This window comes from Panthera tigris, chromosome C2, assembly GCF_018350195.1.
Source record: "Panthera tigris isolate Pti1 chromosome C2, P.tigris_Pti1_mat1.1, whole genome shotgun sequence".
Taxonomy (NCBI): Eukaryota; Metazoa; Chordata; class Mammalia; order Carnivora; family Felidae; genus Panthera; species Panthera tigris.
The window spans coordinates 130,292,379-130,306,706 of NC_056668.1; the positions used below are offsets into that span (position 1 = coordinate 130,292,379).

Genomic DNA, 14,328 nt, shown 5'->3' on the forward strand with positions numbered 1-14,328 from the left:
TGACTGTTCTCAGAGTTAATGTCATTAAAGCAGCCAATGAGTGTCTGGGAAGCAACTAGCTGTTCTTTTTTTATTCAGTAGATACATAGTCCTCTTACCCGATGATTCTCAAATTTCACTGTGTGTAGGAATCATCCAGGGATCTGGTTAAGAATGTAGAATCTGATTCAGTAGGTCCGGTGTAGGGCTGAGATTATGCATTTTAACAAGCTCTCAGTAGCTGCTGATGCTGCTGGTCCACGGACCACAATTTCAAGAGCAAACTTTAACCAACATGAATGTTATGGACATTGAGTTCAGGTAGACTTCTGTAATGAGCGGGCCACGAGGATTGTTCTAGAAAGGTCTATCTGCCTCAGAGAATTCTCTTTTATTCAATTAGTGTGAATGTTACTTTAAGCTGGGAAGAAATGCCATGAGCACCTATTTTGCCAACTCAAGACTTTCTGACTACAGCACCATTGACATGTTGGGCTTGGTAATTCCTTGTGTGGGGGACCCTGGTGTGCACTGTAGGGTGTTTAGCAGTATCCCTGTCCTCCACCCACTACTAGTACCCTCCCTCATCCCAGGTTGTGACAATTAAACACACCATTAGACATTTCCAAATATCCCCTGGAGGGCAAAACCCCACTGTGCTTACATGGAATCACATGGCATCATATTTGTTGTGTTCTATTCCAGAGTACCTGAGTTTATAGTTTTAATTGACCACAATGTGGATGTAGCTCACAACTCTAAAGTCATCTCCATGAGGGAGAACTATTTAAGTGCTAAGACTAAGACATTTCACCTTCCCTGCATGGCTGCAAGAACATGATGCCTCTTCTTTCCTGACATTTAGGATAGTGGGATGTGTGTGTCCAAACATATATATGTACATGCGGGGGGAGGGGGGGTGTATAACCATAGAACTTACATTGAAACCACAGATATTAATATATTAGACACATTATAATATATGTTTAAAACAGTAGCAAAATCTCCCCCTTTACTCTTATTTTCATTCAAGAAATATGTGTGGAACTTTGGTGTGGAAAGTATGGTACTAGATATTTTCATGATGAATTAGAGAGTGGCAAAACTCAAAAGAATCACTGAAGTGCTCAGTGTCAGACACTTTAATATTTTGACTCTTGCATACACTGGAAATTAAAAGTTAATTTAACTTTTTAAATTTATTTTTGAGAGAGAGAGACAGAGGGCAAGCAGGGAAGGGGCAGAGAGAAGGAGACACAGAATCCAAAGCAGGCTCTAGGCTCTGAGCTGTCAGCATAGAGCCCGACGCGGGTCTCAAACTCACGAACTGTGAGATCATAACCTGAGCTGAGGTCAGATGCTTAACCAACTGAGCCACCCAGACGTCCCCAAAAGTTCATTTAAATGTTAGCTTTGAGTTAACACTTTTTTAATGTTCTGAAACCTTTCTTTGGGCTGTAAAAAAACAAAACAAAACAAAACAAAACAAAACAAAACAAAACAAAACAAAACACCCTATCATTGTCAACCACTTGTTGTTTACCTAGTCAACTTACTATTGATACAATTAGAGAAGTATGACTCCTGGAAAACATAAATATCTCCCAACCATAAAGAATTCAGTGGTGTAGAAAAAGCAGTTTTCCTTTACAGGAAGAAGACTTTCTATGAGCATTATTTTGTTGGGATCTAATACTCTGGTAGATGCAATGGACCAAATTCTTAATAACATTTGCATATGGATACTCAATAACAGGACAAGGTAGTCAAAACATAGTTACAAGGTATATATCAAACCAGAACTACAGGGCATCTTACATTTTTCATAATTAGTGCTAGAGGAAAGCCCCAGACACTGTCAGCTGTGCATATCACAAGCATTGCTTTGTTCCTTGAAATTCAAACTTTTACTTGAAAGTTGACAAGAAGCTGTTTTGAAAAATATAATCCAATAACTACACCACCATATTTCTATGCCAATATTCTTGCTAGAAAAAGAAAAAGAATCTTAATTTAGCATCTATATTACCTAGGACAGTTTCAGCTACAACTAACGAAAAACCTACATAAACCGGCTTAAACAAAGAGCACGAGTATGTTACTTTCCATGCATTTGCAGACCCCCTCTTCTCCAAGAATATATATCCTCACACTTTTTGGCCACAATGGATTGCATATTCATCTTAAACCAATCCCTCTCAAGTGGAGTCTGATCCCAGTGGCCAGACTGGGTGGAATGAAGCAGGACTTAGGATTTATCCAAAATCCTTTGGCCACTGGCACAAAGCTGAGGCTCTACAGAATGGACCAAGGGAGAGGGGCACAGCCTAGTGGTTAAGAGCATGGACTCTGAAACAAGCCTGCCTGAGTTTAAATATGGCCTTGCCATTTGCCAGTCTTGTGTCTTGAGCAAATTACTTAACCTATCCATGCCTCCATTTCCCCATCTGTAAAATGGGTTGTTGGGAGGATTAAATGTTAGCATCTGTAAAATGCATAGATCCATGCCTGGCACATATTAATTGTAATATGTGTTTGCTAAACAAAATGCTCAAAAATGTTTTTTTGGTACACAGTCAATATGGCTCAGCATCTTGGAGTGAACCAGCTTAACTTCCTGGTCAAATTGTTGGAATGGGTAATGCAGTTGAAGAAATCTCTTTATGAAGCAATTTGCTTCTCAAGCTATTGTGGATAGTCACTTATTCCCCTGAGGGAACAAAGCAATAAGAACCCCCTCACAGAGAGTCCTAGTCCCATGAGGTTTGTTGTCCAAAGTCTAAGGACATTTGACCTTTATCTGGATGAAGAAGACACTGCAGAGGAAGGAGCCCAAAGAGAGGAAGGCAGAGACATAAAGATGCTGTGTCCTTCACTCTGCCACTCCCCACCCCACCACCATGAATGTCTTCCTCTCATTAAGTGAGAGAAAAAGAATTGCAAATTGGCTAAAAAGAAACAAAGCACTTATTTAAAAGAAGTGTTACAGGCAGAGAGCCAAAGCATAAGATACTCTTAAAAACTGAGAACAAACTGAGGGTTGATGGGGGGTGGGAGGGAGGGGAGGGTTGGTGATAGGTATTGGGGAGGGCACCTTTTGGGATGAGCACTGGGTGTTGTATGGAAACCAATTTGACAATAAATTTCATATATTGGAAAAAAAATAAAAGAAGTGTTACACAAGTCTGAAACTTGAGCAGTTGAAGAAGAGAGGCGTTAGTTACAAAGTTAGGTAAATGAAAACAATTTACACAGTTCTCTTTGAAGCTGAAGATAGATAGATCGATCAGTCGGATCTAGCAGTTGTATCAGTAAAATGGAAACAAGTTCACAATGTTGTGCCCTTCTTGGAATGAATTCTGAATGAGTGAATGAATGAACAAATGAATGAATGAAAGGCAACTAGCTGTCAGAAGATCGTATTTTGGGATAAGGGCTCAGTTTGGGCACCAGGAGCCCTGAGCAATTGTATCTTTAGACATTCTCAAGAACGTCCCAGAGCGTTCTTGGTCTGCTCCTACACCTTGTGGTGGCGAAAACTCCACCATCTGTCAGCATCTAGCACCGTCAGCCCTCTGCCAGCAGGTGGGCTATGCTGACTCCCCAAGGCATATCCAGAGAAGGCTCAGCAGATAGCAGCACAGACATGAACAGTTTCACAGCTGTGAAGTGTCTTATGTCTCCAGGGGCTGAAGGCTGCCCAGGATAAATGGGAATGGATACCTACATGGCGTGCGGCCAGGCCCGACACCATTTCTGTCGGGGGAACGATCCCAAACAGAGCTCTATAAATGGATGTACAAAGTGGCCATAACCTTCCCTTACAGTTCCAGCCACAGAGGGGAGCTCGGCCTCATCTCACTCAGACCCTGGGGCACATCCTCCCACTCAAGGGTCCCTATGTCAGCGGCTGTGAGGGTGTGAAGGGCTGGTTTCTTTTACCTCTTGGTCACCTCTTGTCAGTCATTCCACAGGGTGAAACTAAACCACACAAAACCCCTTTGCCCACTCATGCTCAGTCATTCCGGACTCACTTTTTCCTAAGACACCTCATTTGAGTGTACCCGGGACCTCCCCGAAGCTGCAAAGTCATGCCTGGGCCACAGACTGCCGAAGAAGCAGCCTTGAGACAGGCTGACTTACAAGTGTCATTATATATGTATGAATACCACAATTCTGTTGTAGTTTTTTTGGGGGGGAGGGTAGTTTTTCTTGTCTTGATGACTTTGTTGATGATGTATTATTTTTATCAAGGTAAGATTTGCATGCAGGGAAATGCCCAGATCTCAAGTGTACTATTGGCTAAGTTTTAGAAAATGTATACACTCGTGTAGCCACCACCCCAAATAAGATAAAGAACACCCCTGTCATTCCTGGAATTTCCCTCATGCCTCCTTCCAGCCAACCCCCACCTTCCACTGTTACTGTTGTGCCGATTTCTACTGCCATCGATTCATTTTAAGACTTTACTGGGGTGCCTGGGTGGTTCAGTCAGTTAAGTGTCCGACTCTTGATTTCAGAGCAGGTCACGATCTCACAGTTCGTGGGACTGAGCCCCATGTTGGGCTCTGCACTGACGGCATGAAGCCTGCTTGGGATCCTCTGATCCTCTCTGCCCCTTCTCTGTTCATGCTCTCTCTCTCTCAAAGTAAATAAATAAACTTGAAAAAAAAAAAAAAGACTTTACTTCAGTTGCCCTTCACTGGATTGGCCTTGCACTTAAAATAAAATCCGCTCTCCTCACAAGACCTTCATGATGTAGCCTGACCTCTCCAACTAACATCGATCTTCTTGCTCGCTATGAAATTTCTCAAACTTGCCAAGCCCTTTCATGACCCTGGGCCTTCCTACATACCCTTCCTCCTCTCTGAGACTCTCCCAGCTCTGTTCCCTTACATCGAGGGGCTGGCTTTTTCTGTCCTTCAGGTCACAGCTGGAAAGTTCATTCTAGAAATTCTACCTGACACCCCCGCTCAGTGGGCATCCCCGCCCTTCCCCCCAGAGCCCATTTACTCCATCATTTCCACTTCTTCCTTTCCTCATTGCCCCAGCTGTATGCATGCTGGCTTGCTGGCTACCTGTATCACTAGACTGTCCACTGGCAGGCATTCACTCATCCATTGATTCCACAACATCTGCTCAGTATTTGCTCCGTGCCAAATGCTGTTCAAGGTGCTAGGAATGCAGCAGTGATACAAACAGTATCTTTGCCCTACTAGCTTCCATTCTAGTGGGGGAAACAGGCCATAAATGAATAAGCAAATAAACAGTTGTAGGTCAGATGATGAAAAGACCTATGGAGGACAAGAAAGCAGGGAAAGGGCAGGACTTCTCAGGCCAGCAAGTGCTATTTTCTATAAGTAGTCTGAGTTCTCCCCAATATGATGACATAGAAACACAGACTTGAAGGTAGACAGGGAGCAAAATAATTTGTGTATCTGGGGCAGGGGGGCATTCTAGGCTTTCAACGGCAGAAACATGCTTGGTGTGTTCCAGAAACAGGAAAGAGGCTAATATGACTGAAGGGGGATGGGTGAGGGTGATTCTCCCAGTGATGGAAAGGAGAGGCTCTTCCATGGGCAATGACGGATGCTGCAAGGTCATTTTGAACAGACTGTGCCTTTCACTTTGAGTCAAGTATGGGGTGGAGAGAAGGAGGGTTACTGGGAGGTCAGTTAGAAGCTACTGCAATCATACACTGGGGAGGTGATGGTGGCTCTGGCCGTAGAAGTAGAGGTGATCATATTCTAAACATTGAGTCAGCAGGTTTTGCTTCTGGACTGGATGTGGAATTTGAGTGAAAGGACATGAGTCAAGGCTGACTCAGGAGGAGCCGATCTGGACTGGGGCATTAGCTCACTTTGGGACGTGCTTAGTTCAGGGTGTCTATTAGAAGTCCACATGATACCTAACCCCACTCCCAGGAACACCAGGTATGTGAATGTGGAGTTGTGGGGAGACAAAACTCAAGGATGGAAGACACATCTGGGAGCTGACAGACAGCCTACGGGTACTCTGTAAATACACAGCGCTGAGTGGGATGTCCATGAAGGCGGCATTGTGTCTCTTTTGTTCATTGCCTCATACCCAGTGCCTAGAACACTCAGGCGTGCGATGTGTAAATGAATGATCCAAGCAACAACCCACCTGCGTTCTTTCCTGCGAGTTGCTTTACTAAGCTACTGTTTACTCTCTTACAAACTACATCCACCATATCCTGAAAAATGTCACTAAGTTATGGACACCGAAACACCTCAAGGTGACCTTATCCATTTTCTGCACACTCAGATGTACCTTTCACATCTTGCTTTCATCTCATTAGAAGGCAAGCCCTCGCTTATTTGCATTCATAATTCATAGGAAGACAGAGGGTGCCGTTTAGTACAAAGCCATAGGACAGAGCGGATGGCACCTTCATGGAGCCTGCCCTGGAATCTGGAAGCTGACGTCTTCACTCCTATCTCACTGCCAATGGTCGCCTTCTGTCAAGGATAAAAGGTCTCCAAGTGTGTGTAGTGAAGGGAGCACAGAGCCACATCTGCAAAACTCAAACTGCAAACAAGCCCCTCCGGCTCCTGTAACACTAACCGCCTCTGTCACTGAATTCGGAGTCACCGAAACGTGACTGTCAATGTGTCCGCATTTCACTGCTAATGCCTTGTTTACTCTGCATTATTAAAACCTTCTCACTGCAGCTGTCTCGTATTAATGCCCAGGTTCGCAGCAAGTTGGTACCCGTGGGGTTACATTCGGGTCACAGACATTCATAGGTATCCGATACAGAACTCTTAAAACATTTTGGATTCTAGTTTGGAAATGTAAAGGATGGAGAGAAGAGAAGAGAAAGTAGGGCCATTGGAGTGGCATCACGGTGCCCAGCCAGGAACTTGGGCAATGAATTTTTCAGGAGCCAGGGAGGCTGGTACCTTTGCTGTGATCCATTTCTCGAGAGGCAGCAGGTGCAGAGGGGCCTGCCCCCAGTCCACCCACTCCCTCCCAACAGCTCACTTGTTCTTGATGAACTGTTTTTCTCTTTTCACGCCACATGCCCAATAGTCTAGGGAAGAAAGTCCTGCAATTTAAGGAACATTTATTGGTTCATGTTGCAAAAGGTAGCCCTTGCAACACATAGTTCTTTATTGCAGGTTAGTTACGATTTTTGACTCCAGTTCTAGCTTTATTCCTACATAAACCCCACAGAGTAAGTGGAAAACTTGGCCTTCTGTTTCCAACATGATTTAAAATCACCTGGTCATGTGTTCACACCTTTTGGAACTGTCCCTTATGTCCCAGGTGTCTTTTTTTCCTCTCCTTTACTAACTTCTACATCCAGTTCGATATGCAGCTCAAATGTCTAGTTGACAAGGAATATTTGCTGGTTTGAATTCCAGCTCTGTCAATAGACTGGGTGACCTAGGTCAAATTAGTTATTCTTTCTTTCTGTTTCACCCTCAGTTGTAAGGTGAGATGGAAGATGTTCATTCCATAATGTGTGTGTGTGACTATAAAATGGGATAAGGTACGTATAAGACTCAGCACGGCACCAGACATGCTGCTGGGCTGGCTCTGATTTATTAAGAATGATTATTGTTTTCTCTGGCGTGGTGTGGACCCATGTACTTCCAGATTAGCAGGTTACATAGAAAGGACAGTCCCTCTGACAACGTCTCAGATGTGTCACATTCCTTTCTTCCTAGACTACACACCATGAAACGGTGTTCACTCTCTCTTCCCAGATGAATAAAGAAAATAAGATTAAACTTCTCTGTATAATTGAATCACAAGGATGGGCTCCTTGCTTGCAAGGGCTGTTTCGGAGGAACTTCCTATTCTTTGCAGACTCTCTTATACCCTGTATGGTTAGGGCACCTGAGGTCAGATGATAGCTATGGACATAGGAATTGGTGTTGGCACAGTGGAGGGGGGGGGTTGCTGGAGAGGAAAGCCCCAAAGGTGCCATTCCGAGTAGGCTTACCAGCTCTGTAAAACCCAGATTACACCACTCCACCACACTCACCCCCAGCTCCAGGAGCAGCACGGCAGAGCACGGTGTGGGTTACTGCTGTCCCCTTGCTCTCCCAGCTGCTGTGGACCTCTGCTCAGCCGCCAACAAGGAGTTGGTGGAGGCTAGCGGGGGCTCCCACCACCAATGCTGAAAGGAGTGCACAGACTCATTACACTCCTGCTCAGTGTGGTTTTGTCTTTATCCACCCTATCGCCTTCCTTCTTCTTCCTCCATTCTTTGGGATTGGGGCAAAAAGTGTAGGTGTGATCCTCAACACGACAGTGGATCTAATGTAAAAGGTTAGGGACTGAAGGCCTTCTGCAAAGCTATGTCCCAGAGCAAGGTGTTGCTGGTCCCTGTCTCACCAGCAATGAACTATGCTTTATCCTGGACAAGAAATGGTAGAGAGGGGAGGGAGAGCAGCTATGATGGAAATGAGGGCTGGAATAGGGGCAGGGGTGGAAACTGTCCCATCAAAGTCCACTAACACCTCAGCAAGGGTGGCTGCTTTATAGCCTGGGACATGGGCCAGGGGGATGTTGATGGAGAGATGACTAAATAATGGGGCTAGCTGTTTCTTAGAACTGATGCCATCTAAGGTCAATTCAAGACCAAAACTGTTTCCTCCCACCCATGAAGGTAAATTAATCAAGGCATGCAAAATAGCAGTGAAATCAGCCCTACAGTTTGGACTCAAGAGCTCTGGCATCTTCTATTAAAACAAACAAACAAGAAGATAGGAGGAGGAGAGAGATCTGTATCCCACAACAGATTTGGGAGGCAGGCTCCTTTTTGGTTTCAATTTTCACAATTCAACACTTTTCTTAGAATCAGTATCAATTTTCCTTTGTGCACAGCTCAGTAATTCTGTTTGGTAAAACAGGTCAGATAATGCAGTGGCCCCTCAGCTATTCCCTCACCTCCATGATGATGTTCATTCAATCATCACGGAAGAGGGATTATAATTGCTATAACTAAATTGTTGTGCCGGGAGAAAACTGTATAAGGGAGCGGCTTAACAATGTGTCAGCCTGGGCAGCAGCTCTCTTGCTAACTGTGTGGCCTTGGAGAAGTTACTTTGCTTCTCTATGCCTCAGTTTCCCCTTGTGCAGAGTGAGGATCTCACAGCAGTCTCATCTTTCAAGGGACATGAGTTTTTTGTTTGTTTAAATTTTTTTAATGTTTACTTTTGAGACAGAGAAAGACCATGAGTGGGGTTGGGGGAGAGAGAGAGGGAGACACAGGATCTGAAGCAGGGTCCGGGCTCTGGGCTGTTAGCACAGAGCCCGATGTGGAGCTTGAATTCACAAGGAGTGAGATCATGACCTGAGCTGAAGTCAGACGCTTAACTGACCGAGCCACCCAGGCGCCCCTCAGGGAACATGAGTTTTAAAGTCAGTGCTTAATACGGTAATGAATTACAGACAAAATGTGCTGTTTCTTTTAGAGCACCAAATGAAATAGTTGAGCTGCACTTAGGAACTGCAGATTATGAAGAACAGTAGTTTTAAATACTGTGAGTCTAGGACAATAATTCAAAGCACCAAGATGTTTTCCATCTGATACACACGGGCCCTAAGAGGCAGTGGGAGAGTGGATTTATAGCTCTCAGCTCTCTTTCTCCATCGGGGACACCCACTTTTTGGTTCAAATGTCAGGCAGAACTGCCTGAAATCACTAATCCACACTCTCTTCCTTTCTCTCACCCTCCCTGTTTCCTCACCCTCACCTTCTCACCTTCACCCTTTCTTGAATTCCAGCCAGTTTGATGTAGTTGCACTACAACACATGCATCAGAGGGCCTTTGCGAGAAGTGGCTGTGACGGTGGGGGGTGGGGTGGGGGGGCAGCATTTCCATTTCTCTTCAAGAGCCAGCCTACTGACAGTGAAGCTGTGGAGTCAGCTGACCACCCCCGGCCACTGCCCCTCAGGATCCACTCTTGCTCGGCAGCTCCCAGCCCGTTCGAGCTTGGGGATATCAGAGCCAGGCCATTCCTGCCCAGTTTGGTTTCCTCTGACGGGCAGGGCAGTCTCTGCTCTGGGGCTCTCCTATCAATTGCCCTGCACGCTGACAATGCCATCCAGTCCTTCTTTCCCTTCCATCCTTACCCTCAAAGATGCAGACCAGCATTGTGGTTTGAGGCTCTCCCCAATTCTATCTTGTCATCCGTTTCCCAGAGGACCTGACCTGACACAACGTATAACGTACAGGGCATAGAATAAAGGTTCTAGAGATGTTAGGTGTTAGTGTTATAATACCAATTGGATTTGATAAAACTAATAACTTCACTAACAGAAGACACTTGTAGAGGCACATATTCTCATGATGACCTGATCCAAGAGTCCTCAGTAGACTCTTAGGCCTTGCCTAGCCTGTATCCATTTCTCTGCCCCTGTGGCACTATTCCAAGAACATTCTGCTCTTTCTAATGCTTCACTGTGTGGAGAGAATTTCAAAACCACTAGAGGATTTGGTGAAAGCTACAGAATTAGCTGGAAAAATGGGCCTCCACAGCCCTTCGTCTTGGCAAGAACAAACACCGTGGTCCTAAGAGCCTTCTTAAAACAAGTATTGATGAAAGCTACCTTCATTAAACAACAGAGCCTTTCCCAGGGGAGTTCTGTGTGAAGTCATTATGGTCTACCTAGCGTGTGGATTCCTGGTGCACACGGGACATTGATTCATTGATTAGTCTTACTGAGGGAAATGATGGTCAAGGCAGCAAGGGAAACACATAAGGGTCTCTGAACACACCCATCAATCTGCAGCCCTAAAGCATGTCCATTAGAGCAAAACCCTTTTCAGTGACAGGTTCCACAAATACTGTTGAAAACCCTGTGATGATGACAGCTATAAACTCCCTTCTCCTGAGACCTATGAGGCTGGTTCTGATTCAGCGACCACAGACTTCACAGAGCAGCTATCAACGGTATGATAATGGTTTGTGATAAAGGTGCTGTTGATGTTCTGCTGAAAGCAGCAGAGAAGCAAGTGACGATCAACAGCAATTAGGTGCTTAATAAAACTGCTTTGGAGATGCTGCTGCTTGAAAAGATTGTCATGGGTGGCACAAGGGACTCAGCAATCAATCCCAATGAAGCCCGTGCCTATCTTTCTTTTTGAAAGCACTTCTTCCATCAAACACAAACTGTGAGACTTTTGCTGCCTCCGAAGGAAGGAAAATCAACTTTGATCTGATTAGTCACATAAAAGCCTTGGGCACAATAATCACCTAGGCAGACCTTGGACACACTTGAGTCAAGGGTGAGACCGGGGAGAGGGCAGAAGAGGAAAATCCCAGCGAGGCCTGCAGGTTTCACCCAGTCTACACAGCCAACGGTGACTGGGTTTCGGCATGGACTTCTGTAACTATAATTTGTGTGTTGCTAATAAAATAACTTAGAAAGGGCAGAGGAGACAACCATCACAACCCTACACTCACCACCTTTCAGGAGGGGGAAATTATTTCAAACTACTAGGCAAAACAAAAGGGATTGTAGTTACCTATCTCTAATTCTAGGTTGATACACCTTTTGTACCAGAAAAAAATACTGGCTTGAGGACATGACGGACTTGGGCCTGTGCCTGGTTCTGAGCCTTCCCTAGCTGTGTGGCCATGGGCAAGTTGCTTCTCTTGGAGACTCGGTTTCCTCATCTGGAAAGCAGAAATAAGAATAACTACCTGACAGGGTTTTGTGAGACAAAATACCAACATGTATGTGAGAGGTCTCAGCATCTTGTCCTTACAGATTTAAAATCAATCCACAAAGCTTAGCCTGTATCTGTTTCTCTACCCCTGTGGTATCATTCCAAGAAGATCATTCTGCTTTTTCTAATGCTTCACCGTGTGGAGGGAATTTCAACTATCATATCACATGTGACAGATGTGCAGCCCAGAGAGCAAAACTGCTGGCCTATATTTACCATTAGCCTTAAGAAATAAAAAGAAGGGATTTTTTTTTTATATTACAGTTGTAAAATCTCACTCTAACATTAAACAGTTTTGGAAATATCATTAAAAAAACACAAGATGGCTGGGTAACTTCATCATAATAATAGCTAATATCTCATTATTAATTACTTCATTATTACTTCAATATAGACACTATTTTAAGTAATCTATATCGATTGCTTCATTTAACTCCCAAACTACTCTATGCGGTAGGAACCATTTGTCTCTCTCTCCCACCTTACAGATTAGAAAATTGAGGCACAGTGAAATTTTGTTTGCACAAGGTCACACAACCTGTAGGTTAACAAAGGCTAGTCTCATCTACAGGCACTTTGATTTCCAACCCTGTGTTCCCACAATTATGCCAAAGATGGGACTTCTAGAGTGGCTACTAAAGTTCTATTTCCTGACCTGGGTGGTGTTTGCTGTACATTTTATTCATGTGATCTTCTGAATCAGTTTTATACTATTAAAAAAGCATTTTAAAGTAATAATACTAGTAGCTAAAATTTTGCCACTCAATGCTCTGGCAAAAATGGATGTGTTTTGCAACCATAGGCACAGAATTATGGTTCTATAATATTGTAACATTTGTCTCTCAGGGCACCTGGCTGGCTCAGTAGGAAGAGTGTGCAGCTCTTGATCTCAGGGTCATCAGTTCGAGCCCCATGTCAGGTGCAGATATTACTTACATAAATAAAACTTAAAAAAATATATTTGGGGGCACCTGGGTGGCTTAGTCGGTTAAGCGGCCGACTTCGGCTCAGGTCATGATCTCGGGTCCGTGGGTTCGAGCCCCACATCGGGCTCTGTGCTGACAGCTCAGAGCCTGGAGCCTGTTTCAGATTCTGTGTCTCCCTCTCTCTGACCCTCCCCTGTTCATGCTCTCTCTCTGTCTCAAAAATAAATAAACATTAAAAAAAAATTAAAAAAAAATATATATATATATTTGCCTCAGTTGCTTAGGACAGTGGCACAGAAGAACATGGAAATTGAATTTTCATTTTGTGGTCTTAGGTGCTATTTGGTCACCAGAGTCCATTGGAAATGGGGAAATAGTATAAGGAGAGTAATTTTTATTTTGACATGCTGAATCACTCTCTGCCTTGACTATATTTTTCTCAACATTCATTTGCTTGTCTTTTCATGTATTTGTTCTTAATTTCTCTTGCTCATACTTTCTCTTTCTCCTTCTCTTTCTCTCGTCCCTTTCTCTTCTTAACCTCAGATCCACACCCTTCTGATTCCCTTCTCCGTGCCTCTCTCTCCTTTGCTTTTCTTTTCTTTTTTTTTAATGTTTATTTATTTTAGAGAGAGAGACAGAGACAGAATGTGAGTGGAGGAGGGGCAGAGAGAGAGAAAGACAAATCTGAAGCGGGCTCCAGGCTCTGAGCTATCAGCACAGAGCCTGATGCGGGGCTTGAACCCACCAAAGTCAGACTTAACTGACCTGAGCCAGAGTCGGACTTAACTGACTGAACCACCCAGGTGCTCCCTTTTTTAATACATAAATCATTTCTTGTTGGTCTTATTTATTGAATATTATGATGGATTGCTTAGTCTTCATTAAAAAGTATTGAATAGATTATATACAAACTTCAATTAATCCTGCTGACTTAAGTTTCCATTGCCACATGTACTCCCTGATTGACTTCTATTTCAGTAGCTTAATGGTTCCCAGTTATTAAAAACCTTTTGTACCTTAAGAAAGCTTAGGACTGGAAAGGTTAACATGTTATGGCCTAAGAAGAAAATAAAGTATATGAGCATAAGTTGCCCAAAGTAATCCACTTTCTCCTCACATACTTCTTGCTTTTCACTCTCTTGTAGACACCCAACAGAGAAATCACATTCCAGGGATGTTTCTTAGCCTATGACACAACGGAGCTTAGTCTTGCTCATTAAGGAGATCTGTGAACACTGAGAGACTCCAGCGCTTTATGTAAGGATGGGCCCACAAAGGCTGGGAGTGGCCAGAAAGATCATCCCCTAAGCCAAGGATCTCTGGGCCTCAACTCCAGAACTAATTTGTGCACTAGGACATGACTCAAAAATCTTATAACCAGGCAGAAAAGTATGCATGTGTGTGTGTGTGTGTGTGTGTGTGTATGTGTGTGTATAAATTTATATACACATAAATATATATATATATATACTTATTTTTTTAATGTTCATTTATTTTTGGGATAGAGGGAGAGAAAGAGCATGAGCAAGGGAAGGACAGAGAGAGGGAGACACAGAATCCAAAGCAGGCTCCAGGCTCAGACCTGTCAGCACAGAGCCCAATGTGAGGCTTGAACCCATGAGCTGTGAGATCATGACCTTAGCCAAAGAAAAGTTGCCCCCAGAAGAGTATATTTTAAAAAATCCCCTTCTCTCTGCTAAAGAGAC

At 43.9% G+C, this 14,328-nt stretch overlaps 1 protein-coding gene across 14 annotated transcripts in view; it reads right to left on the reverse strand.

Moving 5' to 3' along the window:
- Positions 1 to 14,328, reverse strand: part of NEK11 (NIMA related kinase 11) — a 291,065-nt gene that overhangs the window by 102,156 nt on the left and 174,581 nt on the right. The window lies entirely within an intron of this gene.